The sequence below is a fragment of the Chenopodium quinoa genome, unplaced genomic scaffold, assembly GCF_001683475.1.
Source record: "Chenopodium quinoa cultivar QQ74 unplaced genomic scaffold, ASM168347v1, whole genome shotgun sequence".
In the NCBI taxonomy this organism is placed as follows: domain Eukaryota; kingdom Viridiplantae; phylum Streptophyta; class Magnoliopsida; order Caryophyllales; family Amaranthaceae; genus Chenopodium; species Chenopodium quinoa.
In genome coordinates this window covers 1,969,841-1,985,816 of record NW_018743510.1, presented here as the reverse complement: position 1 = coordinate 1,985,816, position 15,976 = coordinate 1,969,841, and the positions used below count along the sequence as shown (strand labels likewise).

The 15,976-nt window shown below is 37.7% G+C and overlaps 1 pseudogene; it reads right to left on the bottom strand.

The window, feature by feature from the left end:
• Window positions 1-2,083: 2,083 nt before the first annotated feature.
• LOC110739699 lies at window positions 2,084-15,382 on the bottom strand (annotated as a pseudogene).
• Between the last annotated feature and the right edge of the window lie 594 nt (window positions 15,383-15,976).

Below are 15,976 nucleotides of genomic sequence, written 5' to 3'. Positions count from 1 at the left end.
AAAAGACATTCATACCCTTGGCGAGTGCTTCACTCGAATCTCAAGCTCTTACTTCAAAAACTTGAACCCCGCAAATGTGAAGGTCTCCGACAGCTCGTACCCACGAACCCGACCCAAACCGTCCAAGTCCCGAAGGTTAGTCGGGACCCGACCAATAAAAACTAGAGTTTTACGAACTTAAGGTTTTCTCACTTTTCTAAGGAGATGCCTTTTTAGTTCTACTCAAGTGTTCTTCCCAAATCCCAAAACCTTGGTTTTTATAGGGAAATGAACCTTGATTTCCCATTCACAATCAATGTGGGAGATTTGCAATTTTCTCATTTTATTTTAATTAAAACAAAATTAAAATTGCAATTCAATCAATAAGTTACAAGTGGCACAAAGAGGATGAGAGATTAGATGAGGACCATTTCCAAGGGGGGGACCCATAGCCTTGCTCCCCAAGGCAAAGCTCTAACCCTTCGTCCCCACAAGCAAAACCGGCCCTCCCCTCCAAGTGGCTGGCTGGCAGCCAGCCAAGATTGCCAGCTGGCGCCTAGCACCAAGGCTGGGAAGCCTGGCCAGCCAACCCGCACACAGCCAGCACAAGGCCAGCCAGCACGCAATGCCTCGCTACTGCTTGGTGCGTGGTGCTGGGCGCTGCTATACGATCCACACGCACACAGCCAGCATGCATGCGCAGCCAGCCAGTACAAGGCCAACCAGCACGCAATGCCTCGCTGCTGCTTGGTACGTGGTGCTGGACGCTGCTATGCGAGGCACAACACGCATGGTGCGTAGCGATGCCTAGCACAGCTAGCACGCATGGTGCGTGGCTGCGATAGCTAGGCACCATCACACAAGCAAGCATGCAATGGCTGGGATGCTTGCGAGCAGTGCTAGGCCATGCATTGCGCCAGTGTCTAGCATGCTAGCAAGGCATAGCCTTGCGATGGCTGGGCGCATGGCATGCTAGCACACACGCAAGGCTGCGATGCTTGCGGTGGCTAGCCAGCATGCATGGGCCTAGCACGCCTAGCATGCTAGGCTTGCGGCTAGCATTGTGATGCTCATGCTAGCTCAAGATAGCCTAGCCCTCGCATGGCTAGGCCAATGCGAGGCTACGACCTAACTCGAACTTGTAACTTGATTGATTTCACGTCTCGTCGAATTCTAAATTCGACTCGACTTGCGACGCTCGGTCTCGACGCTCTAAGCTCGATATCCGACGTCTTTGTTCATAAAACTCTGACGACTCATCAAATTCTTCGGATTGATTCGTCATCTCGGATCGGTCGTTCGATTGGGTTCGACCCGAAGGGTTCAGTCAAGATTAAGCTGTAATATTACTTGTACATTAATATTACTGGTCGAAAGCGGCCTCCACCTAGGCATTCCGATCACTTGACTTTACTGAAGAAATTAGCTTTCTAATAATTCTGAACCCTCTACCGAAATAATACACTTGTTGGAAGAACACTATTCCTTTTAGAAATATATCAGCCAAGTGACGTCTGATAACAGCCAACAAAAGGAACATATCAAAAAAAAAATTTAAAAAAAAAAAAAAATCAGCCAACAAAAGGAATATATTTGTCTACACAAAAATCATATCAGCCAACAAATAAAACATATCAGCCAATACATGAAATATATCCGCCAACAAGTAAAATATATCAACCTGCCTGCCGCACACATAATTTACGTACGGCAATTTGCACCCAATACCTTCTCTATATCATTTATGTCATTTAACTTGCTAACATGTTGAATTTTTTCAACTCATTTTGAGTTATCTAGTATTGTAAATTATAGTATGTTTTTACGATTTCACTTCCAATGATGTATTATTCTCTAATGATATGCGTTTCATCATATACTAGGTAATCTCCAAGCAATGCTCGGCTTATCAAACCAATATGGGAAAATTACTTGTTATGCTATGCAAAAGGCAGCAAATAAATTGTTACGCCCCTATGTTAAGAGTTAAACTCTTAATGACCAACAAACAAATTAAAATGCAGGGCCTAAACTAGTAAACTCCACCGCAACCAGAAGCAATAACCCACCTCATTAGTCAATTAAATAACGGAAATCAAAAGGATAGAAGATCATAGGCACAGTTTTATCCAAAATAGTCCTGTTACTCCTTCATGTAGAAGGGCACATTCTCATTACAATCAAGCTTGAAGACCAAATATAAACAGCATTCCAAACAAAAAGCCTATCAATTCAATATAATCTTTTCATCATCATCTTGTCAGCTGGTTTGGTGTTTATTATGAATCAAGAAATTACATGAATATGAGGAATTCAATCATGAATTTATAGCTTTCCATGAAACAATTACGTATAATCGTGTATCACACATGGCCTAACGCTCAGTTAGCCAGCAAAAATTCACATTGGCATCCTTCTTTATAGATCTATACAAAAAAGAGGCTGCTGGCGCAACTCACTCCTTGGTCCTCAATAAACGCGAAGCCAACCAACAACTATGTATCCTGCCAATGAAATGTTGTCATGCCTGCAGCTGAAGTAAAAAATTTCAAGGCCATAGTGTTATTAGCCATTTCTCCTCAAATAAGCAAGTACACCCAATCCAGCAGCAAATGCAGCACCAGCTGCAACTGTACTGTATGCAGATGACCATGCATCAGGCTGAGCATAATCCAGGCTCGTTGCCCCAGAAGCGCGTCTACGACGAGGTAATCCAGAGTAATCTAAATGTAGTTTTAATCCCTATTTAAATGAACCAACAATGTTTGTGAGTCTCCTGCAGAATAATGGAAATTGATAGCAAGCTGACAAAGAAAGCACTAAAATCCAGCAATCCACGGCAATACCAAAATTTAAATTTTGTTGTCCAGGTCAGTTCCAATGGACACACTAGTTGATAATCAAATTTAGACCAATAAACAAGATAATTTTCAGAGAAGTGCATTGCGTTACAGTAAATTGTCCAATCATAAATCAAGTCACCTTCCTAATGAAAAAGTATCCTATAAATCCCTTTCAGTAAATTATGACCAGTTTAATTTAAAGGGGCTTCAACAGGAGGCTCTTGTCTGCTAAAGCAATATCCTATAAATCTCTGCCTAAGAAAAGAGCAACGGAAAGTACCATTTGGCAATTGGCATTCTCTCAATATTAGTAATCGGAGGGTCAAGGGAACAGCAAGCACAAAATAAACTCAACAAGTTTAGAGAAAATGCCTACGCTAGAAAGTATGGTGGCATAGGTTTGGAGTTTGGACCTACAATTGTTCTATTTCGCTCTTATTGCCACACAATGTTGCAGCACTTCCAACACCAGGACGGATATTTTCGGAGGCCCAATTAGGTTATAATTAAACCTGAACTTCCAGGGGTGTTATTCAAGCCAACTAGCTTCTTGACAGAAAATGTGGTCGGTGGAGAGCTTTGAAACATACCAAAGCACAAAAGAAGTAAGCTTCTTTATTCTTTCACATTTGATCCATCAGATAAAGGCGAAGCTGGCAGTATTTTTCTATTCAAATCAGAATGGAAACTACTACAATGCCTTTACAGAGTCTCCCACCTGAAGCACTGTAAAGGGGGGTTTAAGGAACATAGTCTTTACCCTGTGTAAATAAAAAATTGATTTCGACTGACCTTTAAATTACAACCACCCTCAGCCAATTCACAATAACTAAGAAGCACACGTAGTTCAATGGAACATTTTTCTTGCCCACTATTACCTGAAAGCTAAATAGATAGAACATGTTTGACTCCATTTGAAATTGAAATAGTGTGCTCAATTATGGAAATGCGTCATGGAAAGTTAAATTCATCCACTCAATATCTCCTCAGTCAAAAACCCCCATGGTGAAGTGTGTTCTAATCTCATGAGTGAAAGACTACTTAAGGACACCAGTCAAAGATGATATTTTACAGAACATGCTGTTTACAATGCCTTTAAAAATACCTATTCCCAGGGGCAATATGATGTCAAGATATCTTTTTTGTGCATAAGGCTTGCCTAAGAAGAGGAGTCTACCTGCAATAATAGAATTCTCTTCACATTTTCCCACACTTCCTGGGAGAAGAGTAGAGACCTTTGGCAGAAAGCTAAAACGTCTTCTAACAGAGAGGGCCTCAATAATCAGATTATTTTCTCCACCTGCCCATCTTGCAGGGCATGCACTATGTATGAAAACTGTGTTCTGTATGACAGCTAAATGTATAGGTGGACAGCCATTAAAATATATTGTTTGATTATATCAGTTTCTAGGAGGAAGTATAGATGGAAACAAAATTCAACAGCAAACTTCACGTTCTTCCTGGTTGGTTTGGAGAGCACAATAAATCAACAGGTGTTCAGAAATTCAGTGATAGGTCAGGTTGAAATACAGAAGCAAGCTTGCTCTAGGAGCCTAGAAGAGAGCATAAGCTCAAGGACGAAGTTCCATAAAAACCAAAGTAGATGCCTGATCCTTGGCTGACATGGACTAGATTTGACATGCAGTTCAATTGGGGATCTCCAAATATTTGTGCTTTGATCCTTTTGCAAATAAAGGATGCTTAAAAGCCTAATGAGGTGGGACCACAAAACCCCAATACCAGAAAGATTCTGGTTGCATCAGCCTGTCTTCTAAGTGTAATTACAACTATGATCATACCTGATTTCCAGTTCAGCTTAGCTAACTAATAGTATCAAATTATCAATACCTATAGGATCCCAACGCTTGGGTTATGCACCCAGGTGAACAGTTCACTGTGCACCCATTTAAACATAAAGCCTGTCAACATAAAATGTGCATGCCTCACTACCCGAAAGCACATGAGGAAAAATACAAAGAACATAGATAATATAACACAGTTCAAACTCAAATGACATAGAGTAAAAGATCCTAAGAATATATATCTCAAAACCAAAGAACATTTGACCAGGTGCACCGACCAATTTGCAATAGGACCCCATAAGATGGACATAACTTTTAATTTCTGTCATATAGTATTATTTTGAACAGTGTATTTTTGTAAAGTAAGCCAACAGTGCTAGACAGAGTTGTGGAGATAAATAAATAATTGATGACAGTAATATAGCATAGTGGCTGGCAGAGCAGATGCTAAAATTTAAAAGGGAGATGGAAGATTGATTTCTAAGGGCACGGAAGAGGAAAGGTATTTAAGAGGGGGTTTTCTTTTAAAAACTCACCAAATAAGTTAGATTAGTTAAAAGTTCAAATACATCATCCATGATGTTGTAAACACTGAGAAAGAGTAAACCCTTCAATGCATATCTTCTAGTCACATTCTAAATTCAAAGTTCGTGTGTTAAAATGTAATTATGGAGAACATATGATCCAAAGGCAACACCATTATAATACTATTGTTCCTTTTATTTCCTTAAAATTGCAATGTTTCACATTTACCCTATCCACATAATAACTTTGACCACATCATTTTACTAATGTTATAGAAATGTTATCATGTAACTGTGAGAGCTTAGTCTATATGTATAATTTCAATATACCAATATCTTAATAATTTTTACTTATAACAAGTTAAACATATTGATAGTCAAAGCAATGCGTAGGCAAAACAGATAGTCAAATTGTTGAAATTTTTAATAAACTGAGGAAGTGCTATACGTATGGTTATAAACTATTTTCAACATGATTTATGGGCTTATGGGCACAATAGGTTAATAGGGCCACTTATAATATTATTGGTAATGACCTTACTAGTTTTGTTAGTAATATTTTGCATGGTTGTCCTTTTCCTAATCATGTAAATAACACTAATATTGTTTTAATTCCGAAAGTGCAAAAGCCTACTACTACAGCGGAATATAGGCCTATTGCTCTATGTAATGTACTCTACAAGATTATTTCGAAGTCAATTGTGATTAGATTGAAAAACATTTTGCCAGAAATTGTTTAGGAAAATCAGGCCGTCTCATCACTGATAATGCCTTAATTGCTGTGGAAAATTTTCACACTATGAAGTATAGAAGCAAGGGAAGAAGGGGTGCAATGGCTATGAAGCTCGATATGAGCAAAGCCTGCAATAGAGTTGAATGGGGCTTTCTCCAGAAATTGTTACTCACTATGGGGTTTGATGGAAGATGGGTTAATTTGGTGATGGGTTGTGTAACCTCGGTGTCGTATTCTTTTGTTATTAACAAAGGAATTTGTGGATCAGTGTCCCCCACTAGAGAGCTCCGGCAAGGGGATCCCCTTTCGCCTTATTTATTTATTCTGATTGCTGATGTCTTTTCGAGTATGTTACAGAATAAAATTCGGGAAAGGAGTTTACATGGTATCAAAGCAAGTCGTAATGGCCACGAAATTTCTCATCTTCTCTTTGCAGACGATAGCTTACTCTTTACTAGAGCCAACCGTAAGGAATGCGAAAATGTAGTTGATATCCTCAACCACTATGAAAAAGCATCAGAAAATTAATTATGATAAGTCGCAGGTTTCTTTCAGTAAAGGTGTGAGTCTAGAGCGAAGGGAGGAGTTGTTGGGAATTCTTAAAATGCGACTTGTTGATAGACATGAGAAATATTTGGTTATCCCTACTATTTTCGGGCATTCGGAAAAAGCTGTATTTGGGGCCTTATTAGACAGAATCTGGAAAAAGCTTCAAGGTTGGAAGGAGAAGCTCTTTTCTCTTGCGGGAAAGGAAATTCTTTTGAAAGCTGTGATCCAGGCTTGATGGGTGTCTACAAATTACCGGGATCAGTCATTCAAGCAATCCACTCGGCAATGGCAAGATTTTGGTGGGGCTCAGATGGGGTGAGGAGAAAAACTCACTGGAAAAATTGGCCATCAATATGTACGCTTAAGTGTCTTGGAGGTATGAATTTTCGAGACCTCGCAGTTTTTAATGATGCATTATTGGGAAGACAAGCTTGGCGTCTAGTGAAAGCTCCGAACTCTCTTCTTGGCCAGGTTTTCAAAGCAAAATACTACCCTCACTCTGACTTTCTGGAGTCCTGTCTAGGATATGCGGGAAGCTATTCTTGGAGGAGTATTTGGTCATCAAAGAGTCTTGTCAAGGAAGGGGTAATCTGGTAGGTAGGGGATGGGAAGCATATTAATCTATGGAAGGATCCGTGGGTCGCAGATGCGGAGGGACGTTTTATTGTGAGCGAGGAAGTTCCTAATCTAACCACTGTGAGTGACATTATTGATGCAGACCGAGGAGAGTGGAATTATGATTTGATTGAGAAGCATTTTGTTGACAGGGATGCTCAATGTACTATGGCAATTCCACTTAGCGAGAGTGGCAAAGAGGATGAGCAAACTCGGGCCTTTTCAGGATTATTCTGTAAAACCCACTTATTAGTTGGGGAAAGGCTGTGATCTGGATTTAGTCCACCAAGCATGGATCGAAGTTTGGAAGGCTGATGTAAGCACTTTTTCTGGAGACTATGCACGAACACCCTGCCTGTGCGCAGTCTTCTTAAATATCAGCATATGTCCAACGATTCATGCTGTCCTTGGTGCATCACTGAAGAAGAGACAGTTGCTCATGCTTTTGCTGATTGTGTGAGAGTGCAAGCTTTGTGGGATGACTGTCAATGTGCAGCGATGAAACAGTGGGGGAGCTTTGATTCGTGGTGTGACATGGTGGTCAGTTGGAAACACCTAGACACAAAAACCAGGCAAAGAGGAATGCTCCTCGCTTGGTGTATTCGGGGGGAAAGAAATCTCAAAGTTTTTGAGAATAAAATCACCCCTAATGAGCTGATTGTTGAAAGGTTGTTCAGGTATGTGGATGAGTTTGGGAAGTATGCTACTCATGTTAGTAAGGCTGTTGCTCTCGGTTCCAATCACAGTCCAAATAAATGGATCGCTCCTACTGCAAATGTTGTTAAGATTAATGCTGACGCTTCTCTGGCTGACGAGGGATGGGTGGGACTTGGCGCGGTTGCTCGTGATTGTAGAGGTCAAGTCTTGAGTGCTGCTGTTAGGCGATCTTGAGCCTGCTGGCCCCCAGATATAGCAGAGGCAAAGGCTCTCTTGATGGCTTTGAAGATGGGTAAGAGAGGTGGTTTGGAAGAGGTGATACTCGAATCTGATTGCAAGTTTGTGGTCGAGCGTCTGTCCAAAGGGAGCTAAATACTCAAATGATATCGACACAGTCCTCGGGGATATCCTATCGCTTTGTACTAGTTTTAAATCTATTTCCTTTTCTCATGTAAAGCGAGACGGCAATTGTGTTGCCCATAACATCGCTAAAATTCTCCCTTTTGGAGTAGAACAAAGTTGGGTGAATCACTTTCCTCAAGAGATAGGCCCTTATGTACTCATGGACTCACTTTAATTAATGCTATGCTTAACTTTCTTCAAAAAAAAAAAAAGATTCATTGTTTACATGGTTTAAAAATTCAGAGTTCACTCTGATATTGAACTTTCTCTCCACCCATAATGAAAGATCGTTGCTGCGACTAGCTTTCCAATCAAAATCAGGATGTGTACCAAACAAAATTCTCTAGCCAAAAATATACCAGCAATTTCGACAGCTGATATTTGAGGAGATGAACTACATGGATGACAAAGGTGAAGTAAGCATTACCTTCCATCCAGCTAATCTAGCATGATCTACAGCTGCAGCAAGATCACTATCTGAAGCAAGGACAACTTTATCGCCGTCTTCATCTTCATACTGCAACATGCGGCAACCAGTAAATATATGTTCAAGAACATACTCAAATCATGCAATCATAATTATAAAACCCAAAATGGTGAACAAAGAATATTTCATTTTACCAAAATCTGAGGAAGACGGTTGCGATCGATATCATCGCCCACTCTTTGAAGTATACAAGTAATGAGATCAGTCAAGTTTCGAGTATCTGCATTCACAAAGTAATATTCTGTTATGTAATGTTAAAATGTTGCTAGACAAGCTCAGTCTTGCCCTCTTCTCTTAAAGAATTTAAAGAGTGGCATGAGATGTCTGAGTATAAGACTTTGTTGGGTATATGGTGTGGAGATGGTGTATGTGAATGTATGTTGGACGCATAAGGTTTGGGGAGATGTAGAAAAAGTGCTAAGGCTGGCCACTACCTGTGGCAACGAAAAAAAGCCACATATAGACTGTAGAGTATGCTATTTACAGCATGGCAAGGAGAAAAGCAACCCCAGGCTACCTACAGCGTGGCTCTAAGTGAACCAACTACCGGAGCCACTTTTTTTCCTTGTGTGAAGAATAATTTTCCAACTAGACTACATATATCATATTTGTGCCATAGCATAAACACAATTATAATAAATTCATTGTTCTCATATAAAGAGAGAGAAAGCTTTAGAGAGATCTTGAGAGCTTTTGTAAACTGTCACTGAAAATAATGGATTCCATAGTGCAAGTTTGTGGTTTAACTTTTTCTGGCAAAGAAGGTTTTTCCCAAAATTGTTTGTCTTTTGCTTATTATTTTCTTTGATTATTTCGTTGTTCTATATCATTGTTTGACTATAATATTCTAGATTGCAAATAACTGATCTTGACAAACCTACCACAAATAAACCGGTGCATCCTGCCACTCTTGACTTCGATTTTGAAAGCAAAGTTATTTGGTTGAGCTGATGAAGTGAGAAAGGATTTTGTTGTATCGCCACTTTCAGATGCAGTTTAAGGGATCCCTCACTGAAATAATACAAAGAGTTACAGCATATCTCAGTAATATTTTAAATAAACACAAGATCACAACTCCTACCTCCTTGAATCCTCATCATCATCTGCAGGTCCCAATTGCATGGCAGAATCCCAAAATTTTTGCATCATATTGGTAGTAGCCTCAGTATTTATTCCACCAGTATTACCAACCTGATTATCAAATATGAGAACAGGAGAAAACTCATTACTCATAAACAAACTGAGGCAATAGCAGGCCATAGCAGATGCCACTGCACATACATCAAAACACTGGTACAAATGTTCCATCCACAGACACATATGGAAATCATATTCATATGAACTTCTGCCATTCATAAAAAATGCCCTTCAATTTTGAAAAAGAAAGTAAACAGAAAGTTGCATATATGAACCAGTCAACAATACTTTAGCACAAATAACAATGCCTTGTCACATGGAACCATGTGACGGCCATTATCTAGTGAACAAGGATTCATGTAAACATCACCACATATATAGATGCATGTAAGAAAAAACACCCATCCCCAAAACAACTCAATTAATATGCAGGACTGCAGGGGTGATAAATGGCAAGGACACATATTTCACACTAAAACAGATGCATGGTGAAGCTGCATTTGATATGCAATCATGTCATGACCTATAAGCTTATAGTTATAAATATAATTTGAGCTAAAGCATAACATACGGTAGCATTATAAACTAGAAGAGCTGACTTACAGTGGCAACAGCAGCATGGGTGATGTGAATCACATCAACAACAGCAACAACATACCCATCTGTTCCAAAAAAAACTCACAACCATGAGAACAGATGCAAAACAGTAACTCAAAACATAAATTTACTCCTCTAAACAAATATACCTCTATCAACAACTGGCAAATGCAAGAATTTGCCATCATGCATTGTGTGCAAAGCATCAACTATAGGTGTATCAACAGTTGCACATTCTGGATTAGGTGTCATGATCTACAGATAGTAACAAAAAAACGTTGACCATCTTAATTGACAGCAAATACAGGAACATCAAGGGTTCTGCCTCGACAACACATACCTTTTCCACAAGTGTTGAATCTGGAGGAAGATTTTGTGCAATTACCCGCATTAATATATCCTTGGACCTGACAGAATGCAAAGATGAAAGTAAACAACTGGTAGGAAACTGAGACAGCATAAACTCGAGGAGTCAAGTCCTTAAATCAATGTATCACTTTCCACTTAATAAATCTAATCAGGAATTACCATTAAAAAATAAAAAAGACTCTGAATAGGACTTACGTCAAGATGCCCTTTGGTTTGTTTTCTACAGTAACAATAGCACAGCTTAAATGAAATTCAAGCATCTTCTTTGCTGCTTCCAAGACTGTGTCAGTAGGTGATACAGTTAGGAGCCTGAGAAATTCTTAAAGTCAGTTAGATAAGCAGCCTAAAACCTTAAACTACCAATTAAAACTTCCAAACAAACAAGAAACATTACCTACTTTGAATGCTCAGCGAGAATTGTAGACAATGAAGGCCTGAATATACGATCCCTCAATGCATCGATGAATGTATTAGGGCCTGGAATCCAAACAATACTATAAATCAATCAAAGCCTTATAAACTGTTTCAGATAGCAGGAGAAATTAACAATGCCCCACACTCTCCGCTGACCTGAAGCTGATGAACCCCAATTTTTCTCAACACCTTCAACAGCTGCAACAATGGCCTTCCCCTTCTCAGCTGCCCTCTCCATACGTGCAATGGCATCATATAAACACTTTGCAATGTCAAGTAAAGCTACAACCTCTCCATTTTCTACAACTGGTAAATGTCTGAATTTCCCTGGAATGAAGTAGCTACTATTAGATATACTTCATTGATTTCTTATGAAAGAAAAAAAGTTAAAGAAAGATTTTTTTAAAAAAACAAAAAAGCCATAGTTTCAGCTTAGAAGAGTTATAAATACCTAGGATCATTTTTTGTAAGGCTTCCACGGCAAGAGTTTCAGAAAGAACAAAAACAGGGTTTCTGGTCATCACTTTTGAAGCTGGCGTCTCTTCAAGCTTTAGTTCTTTAGCTATAACTCTTGTTGCAATATCCTTGAACCACAACAAGGTTGTATTAAGTAGAATTCCCAGAACTCTTACACAGAAATTTGACATGCACGTGATGAACCCTCTTATTTTATTTGGGTGACTCCATAATATTTAAAATAAAATAAATAAAATAAAATAAAACAAAACAAACCAAAAAAAAAAAAAAAAAAAGAAAAGAAAAGAAAAGAAAAGAAAATAGTTACCTTGTCTGTAAGAATTCCACAGAGTAAAGCATCTGAATCAGTAAGCAATAAGGCATCTAATCTGCGAGCAGCCATCCGGCGACAAGCATCATAAACACTTGTAGTTTCAGGAACTGTAAGTGCTCTTGATAGTCGCAAGCGTTTCACTGTACGTTCTCCAGTCAATCCCCTGCATAAAAAAGCATTTAGTTTTCTTTTACAAGTGAAACCACAAAATCAGTGAAGCCCACTTTTTCAAGTCTATGCAGCTAAAATTGCCTTATCACACACATTATGTTCATTATATGGTCTACAATTTAAACACTTGCATAAAAGTCTATGTTAAATTCTGGAGCAAATTATAGAAGTATCAATATAGCAAAAGCTGTAATTATGAAAGCTAGGACCAAATACATGCTCATAGAATAATAACAAGCAACACAATGTGCACACATATATTAAGATATGGACATTTAAGAGCAAAAGAAGTTATTCTAGACTTAAAGTCATCCTGACTCAATCCATTCACTAGGGAGTGCAAGCCAGTAGGGGAGGACAAAGTACACAAAATATATGCAACAAAACCATGAAACCTATATTCACCAACTATGACATATTGGTGACGACACAGCCCAATCTGCAAGGATAAATACATGCTTCATTTTCATGTATGACTAAAGTATTAGTAAAGGCAGCCAAATAAAAATCATCAAAATTACAAAACCACCTAACTTATGATGTTCAGTTGTTTACCAAACAAACAATATACAATATTCCTGTATTAAATAGTCAGCATAAAAGATATACATACAGATGCATGAAGGTGAAAAGTGAGGCCGAGCACATAAAATATAAGCATAAAAAGTGTTTGGCAAATCAAAAGCCCCAATTATCAGATAAAGGGTCTTTACGGCATATGGACATATGGTAACTTATAGACTTCTACCTATAGATGGGATGATTTTTCATTACAATTGGGGTGACTTTTAGTGTGTCTATACTATACACTATACAGCCATTTTATTCAAAACTTTCTGAAAAAAAAAAAAAAAAAAAAAAAAAAAAGTATCATTTCCCAAAATATTAGCTTTCCTATTCAAGAAAATTAGACACAAAGATACAACTGTCCAACAGACACCCTATCAGCCTATCCACATTATCCTGCCAAAAAAGAAAATTTTCCAAGAATTTTCCCCTTAATTTGACTATTGAACATTCTGGAAATTTCAGAGCTAGTAATTTATAAGAAAAACCCTTCCAAACATCTTGAAATAACTTTTCCACCTTAAAGAAAACAATGGAGATAAATCTTATAAAGACATATTATTGAAGCACAGAAATTTACCACATCTCTTAAAGCAAGGTAAATGCAAGATTTACAAATCTACAAAAAAATAACATGGAGCAAGAAGACTAATTTGTTTTCAATACACACTGTACATAGGATTTTCTCATGCTGCAAATTGAAGCTTCTCTTTAAATGCATATTTGTTTCACGTAAGCAAATTAGAAAGAGAAAAACGGAGAAAAGTCACAAGAACGTGTTGGAAATGAAGAACTTGCACGCCAAGAAATTAGTCAGAACCGTTCACAGCATCTTGATTCTAATTATGATATTAAATCAAATTGATAATGGAGTAGATTATGATGGCAAGATTGGCAACAAAGACAACTTTAATTCTAAGATCAATCAGCACCAAACATCATAATCTAATTATGTTTGGCCTCTAAAAATCTAATAATTTATCCATAAACCAATTTGCAAGCAAGTAGCCAAGGCCATGATGTTCAAACTCACATTCCACTTCTTGATCTATACTAAGATGTTCTCAAAATTTGTTCACTTCCCTACTCTTATCTGACAGCTGTTATACTTTAAACGTATCATATAGTCAAACAACCCATTTCTAAATGCTATATATTGAAAGACAACCTATATATCTGAACAAGACGATTCTTTAGAATGGGTACAATTGATTAGAGCATAAGCTCAAAAATGACAATCACTACAAATCAGCATTTTGAGAAGAATTCTCAAGTAAAAAAAATATATATCATTAACCTTCAATGACATAAAACCTTTGTCACCCCCCACTTGGTCAGATACATCTAATACCTAAAATAAATGTAAATTTCAAGGGTATCATCTGAAAACATGAAAACATTATAAAGCTTGGCAAAGTTTTAGATCTTTAGGGTATCATTTGATAACATGAAAATGTAATAAAGCTTGGCATAGTTTCAACTTTCAAGTTCGTTACAACCAATATCATAAACCGTTAAAACCAAAAACCGGAAACTGGCAGTACCCTAGTAATACCCAACACGCCCTAAATTACAATTTTAACATTCTATGATAGAACTAACAACATAATCTAACCAACAATACATAGAAAATAAGCAAGATCTTTTCAATCAACAAAACAACGCAATGAAAACAAATACAAAGGAAGAATAAGTTCTCATACATTGAGCGTGGAGAAGGGGCAGGCTTTCGAACAGGGTCTGAAGGACCACCATTTTCCGCTGCTTTGTTCTTGGCATGTAAAGATGACATACTTTTCCTACCTTGACTTGTCATCCCCCCTCAATTCAACACCAAAAACACAAATTCCTGATTTCATTAAAGAATAACAGAACATAATCAAAATTTCAACATCTTCATTAATCTCCTGTTCATCCAATCATACATAGCAATAATAACATTATCGCCTACCAAACGAGCCATAATTATGCAAAAATTGCATTAAAACATAAAATAATAGCTGAAAACATAGTTGATTTCTTCATAAATTACGAAATTCAATCAATAATTCAACAACATATCCACGAATTTCCTGTGTCAATACAAACATTCAGACCAAACAATAATCCTAATTTCATTTCCAATTCAACCATTTTATTACCGCCTACCAAACAAGCCGTATTTATCCAAATTCACATTCAAGCATGATCAAATTAGCATGAATTAATAAAAATAAAATAAAAAAATAAAAAAAAATCCAAAAAAAAACTCACCAAAAAATTAAAGGATTTGGAAATCAACCAGCTTGAAGAACGAAGAAATGCGCCGATTACAAGAAGGAGAGAGAGATGGCGAATGATCGACGGCCGGCAAATGGTCGGGAAAGTTCAAAAGAAGTCCCGGAGAAGATGCCGACCGACGAGGTGTTGGAGGGAAGAGGAAAAAAAATGAGGCCCTAATAAATTGGAGAAATGTTTGAATTTTATGAGAATTTCATAGAATGATTGTTATTACAAAGTTTTGCTCTTTTTAGTTTTCTTAGGGAAAGGGAATCGAAATTTTTGCAATTGTTCGAATACTTGGCGTATGGCAAGCCGGCACGTTTTTTTTTATTTTATTCTATTTTTTAAAAAATACGCGAGAAACATCATAGTCATTGTTGTGCCTAAATTAATGCTACATGTTCATATGTCTACAGGTTGTTAGGTTGCAGGTTATAGATTGTCACGAAGTCAATGACTTGGTTCCAAGAAGTCAAAGGAACTTAAATGAAAGTCTTTTTAAAGTCTATTTTAAGAAGACCGGAGCCAGTAAGCTACAACTAACTCAAAAGGAACGAGTCAAACCACAACGGATAAAGCATGGAGTGGCATGAAACTCGGAACAAAATCTAGCAACTAGCCTTGTATCAGGAAGGGAGTCGTTGCTGAGCTTCAAAAGGCTTTTCTATTATAAATATAACAAAAACCCTTGTAAAGGATCATTGTATAATCTCTAAGCTTTACATTCCATAGCAATTAGCAATCATTAGTTACATCACAGATTCACTTTAAACCTATATTATACTTGTATTCAATTCTTAAACTAGTGGATTGGTGGACTCATAGCCTCCCGCAGTTTTTACCCTTATTCTTGGGGTTTTCTACGTCATCATCTCGCCTCTTTTTTTCCCTTTCCCCTTTGTTCATTTCTTTTAAATCATTCATCTTCATTTCTTGAATCTGCATTATCATTTGCATATCTATAAATCTTGTTGTTGTCCAATTGAACCTGATCTTATCTGGCAGTCAGATTTTGACCAAAACAGTCATTCCTTGACAATTAACACACTAAGGCCACTAGCTCATTTTAGATACGAAA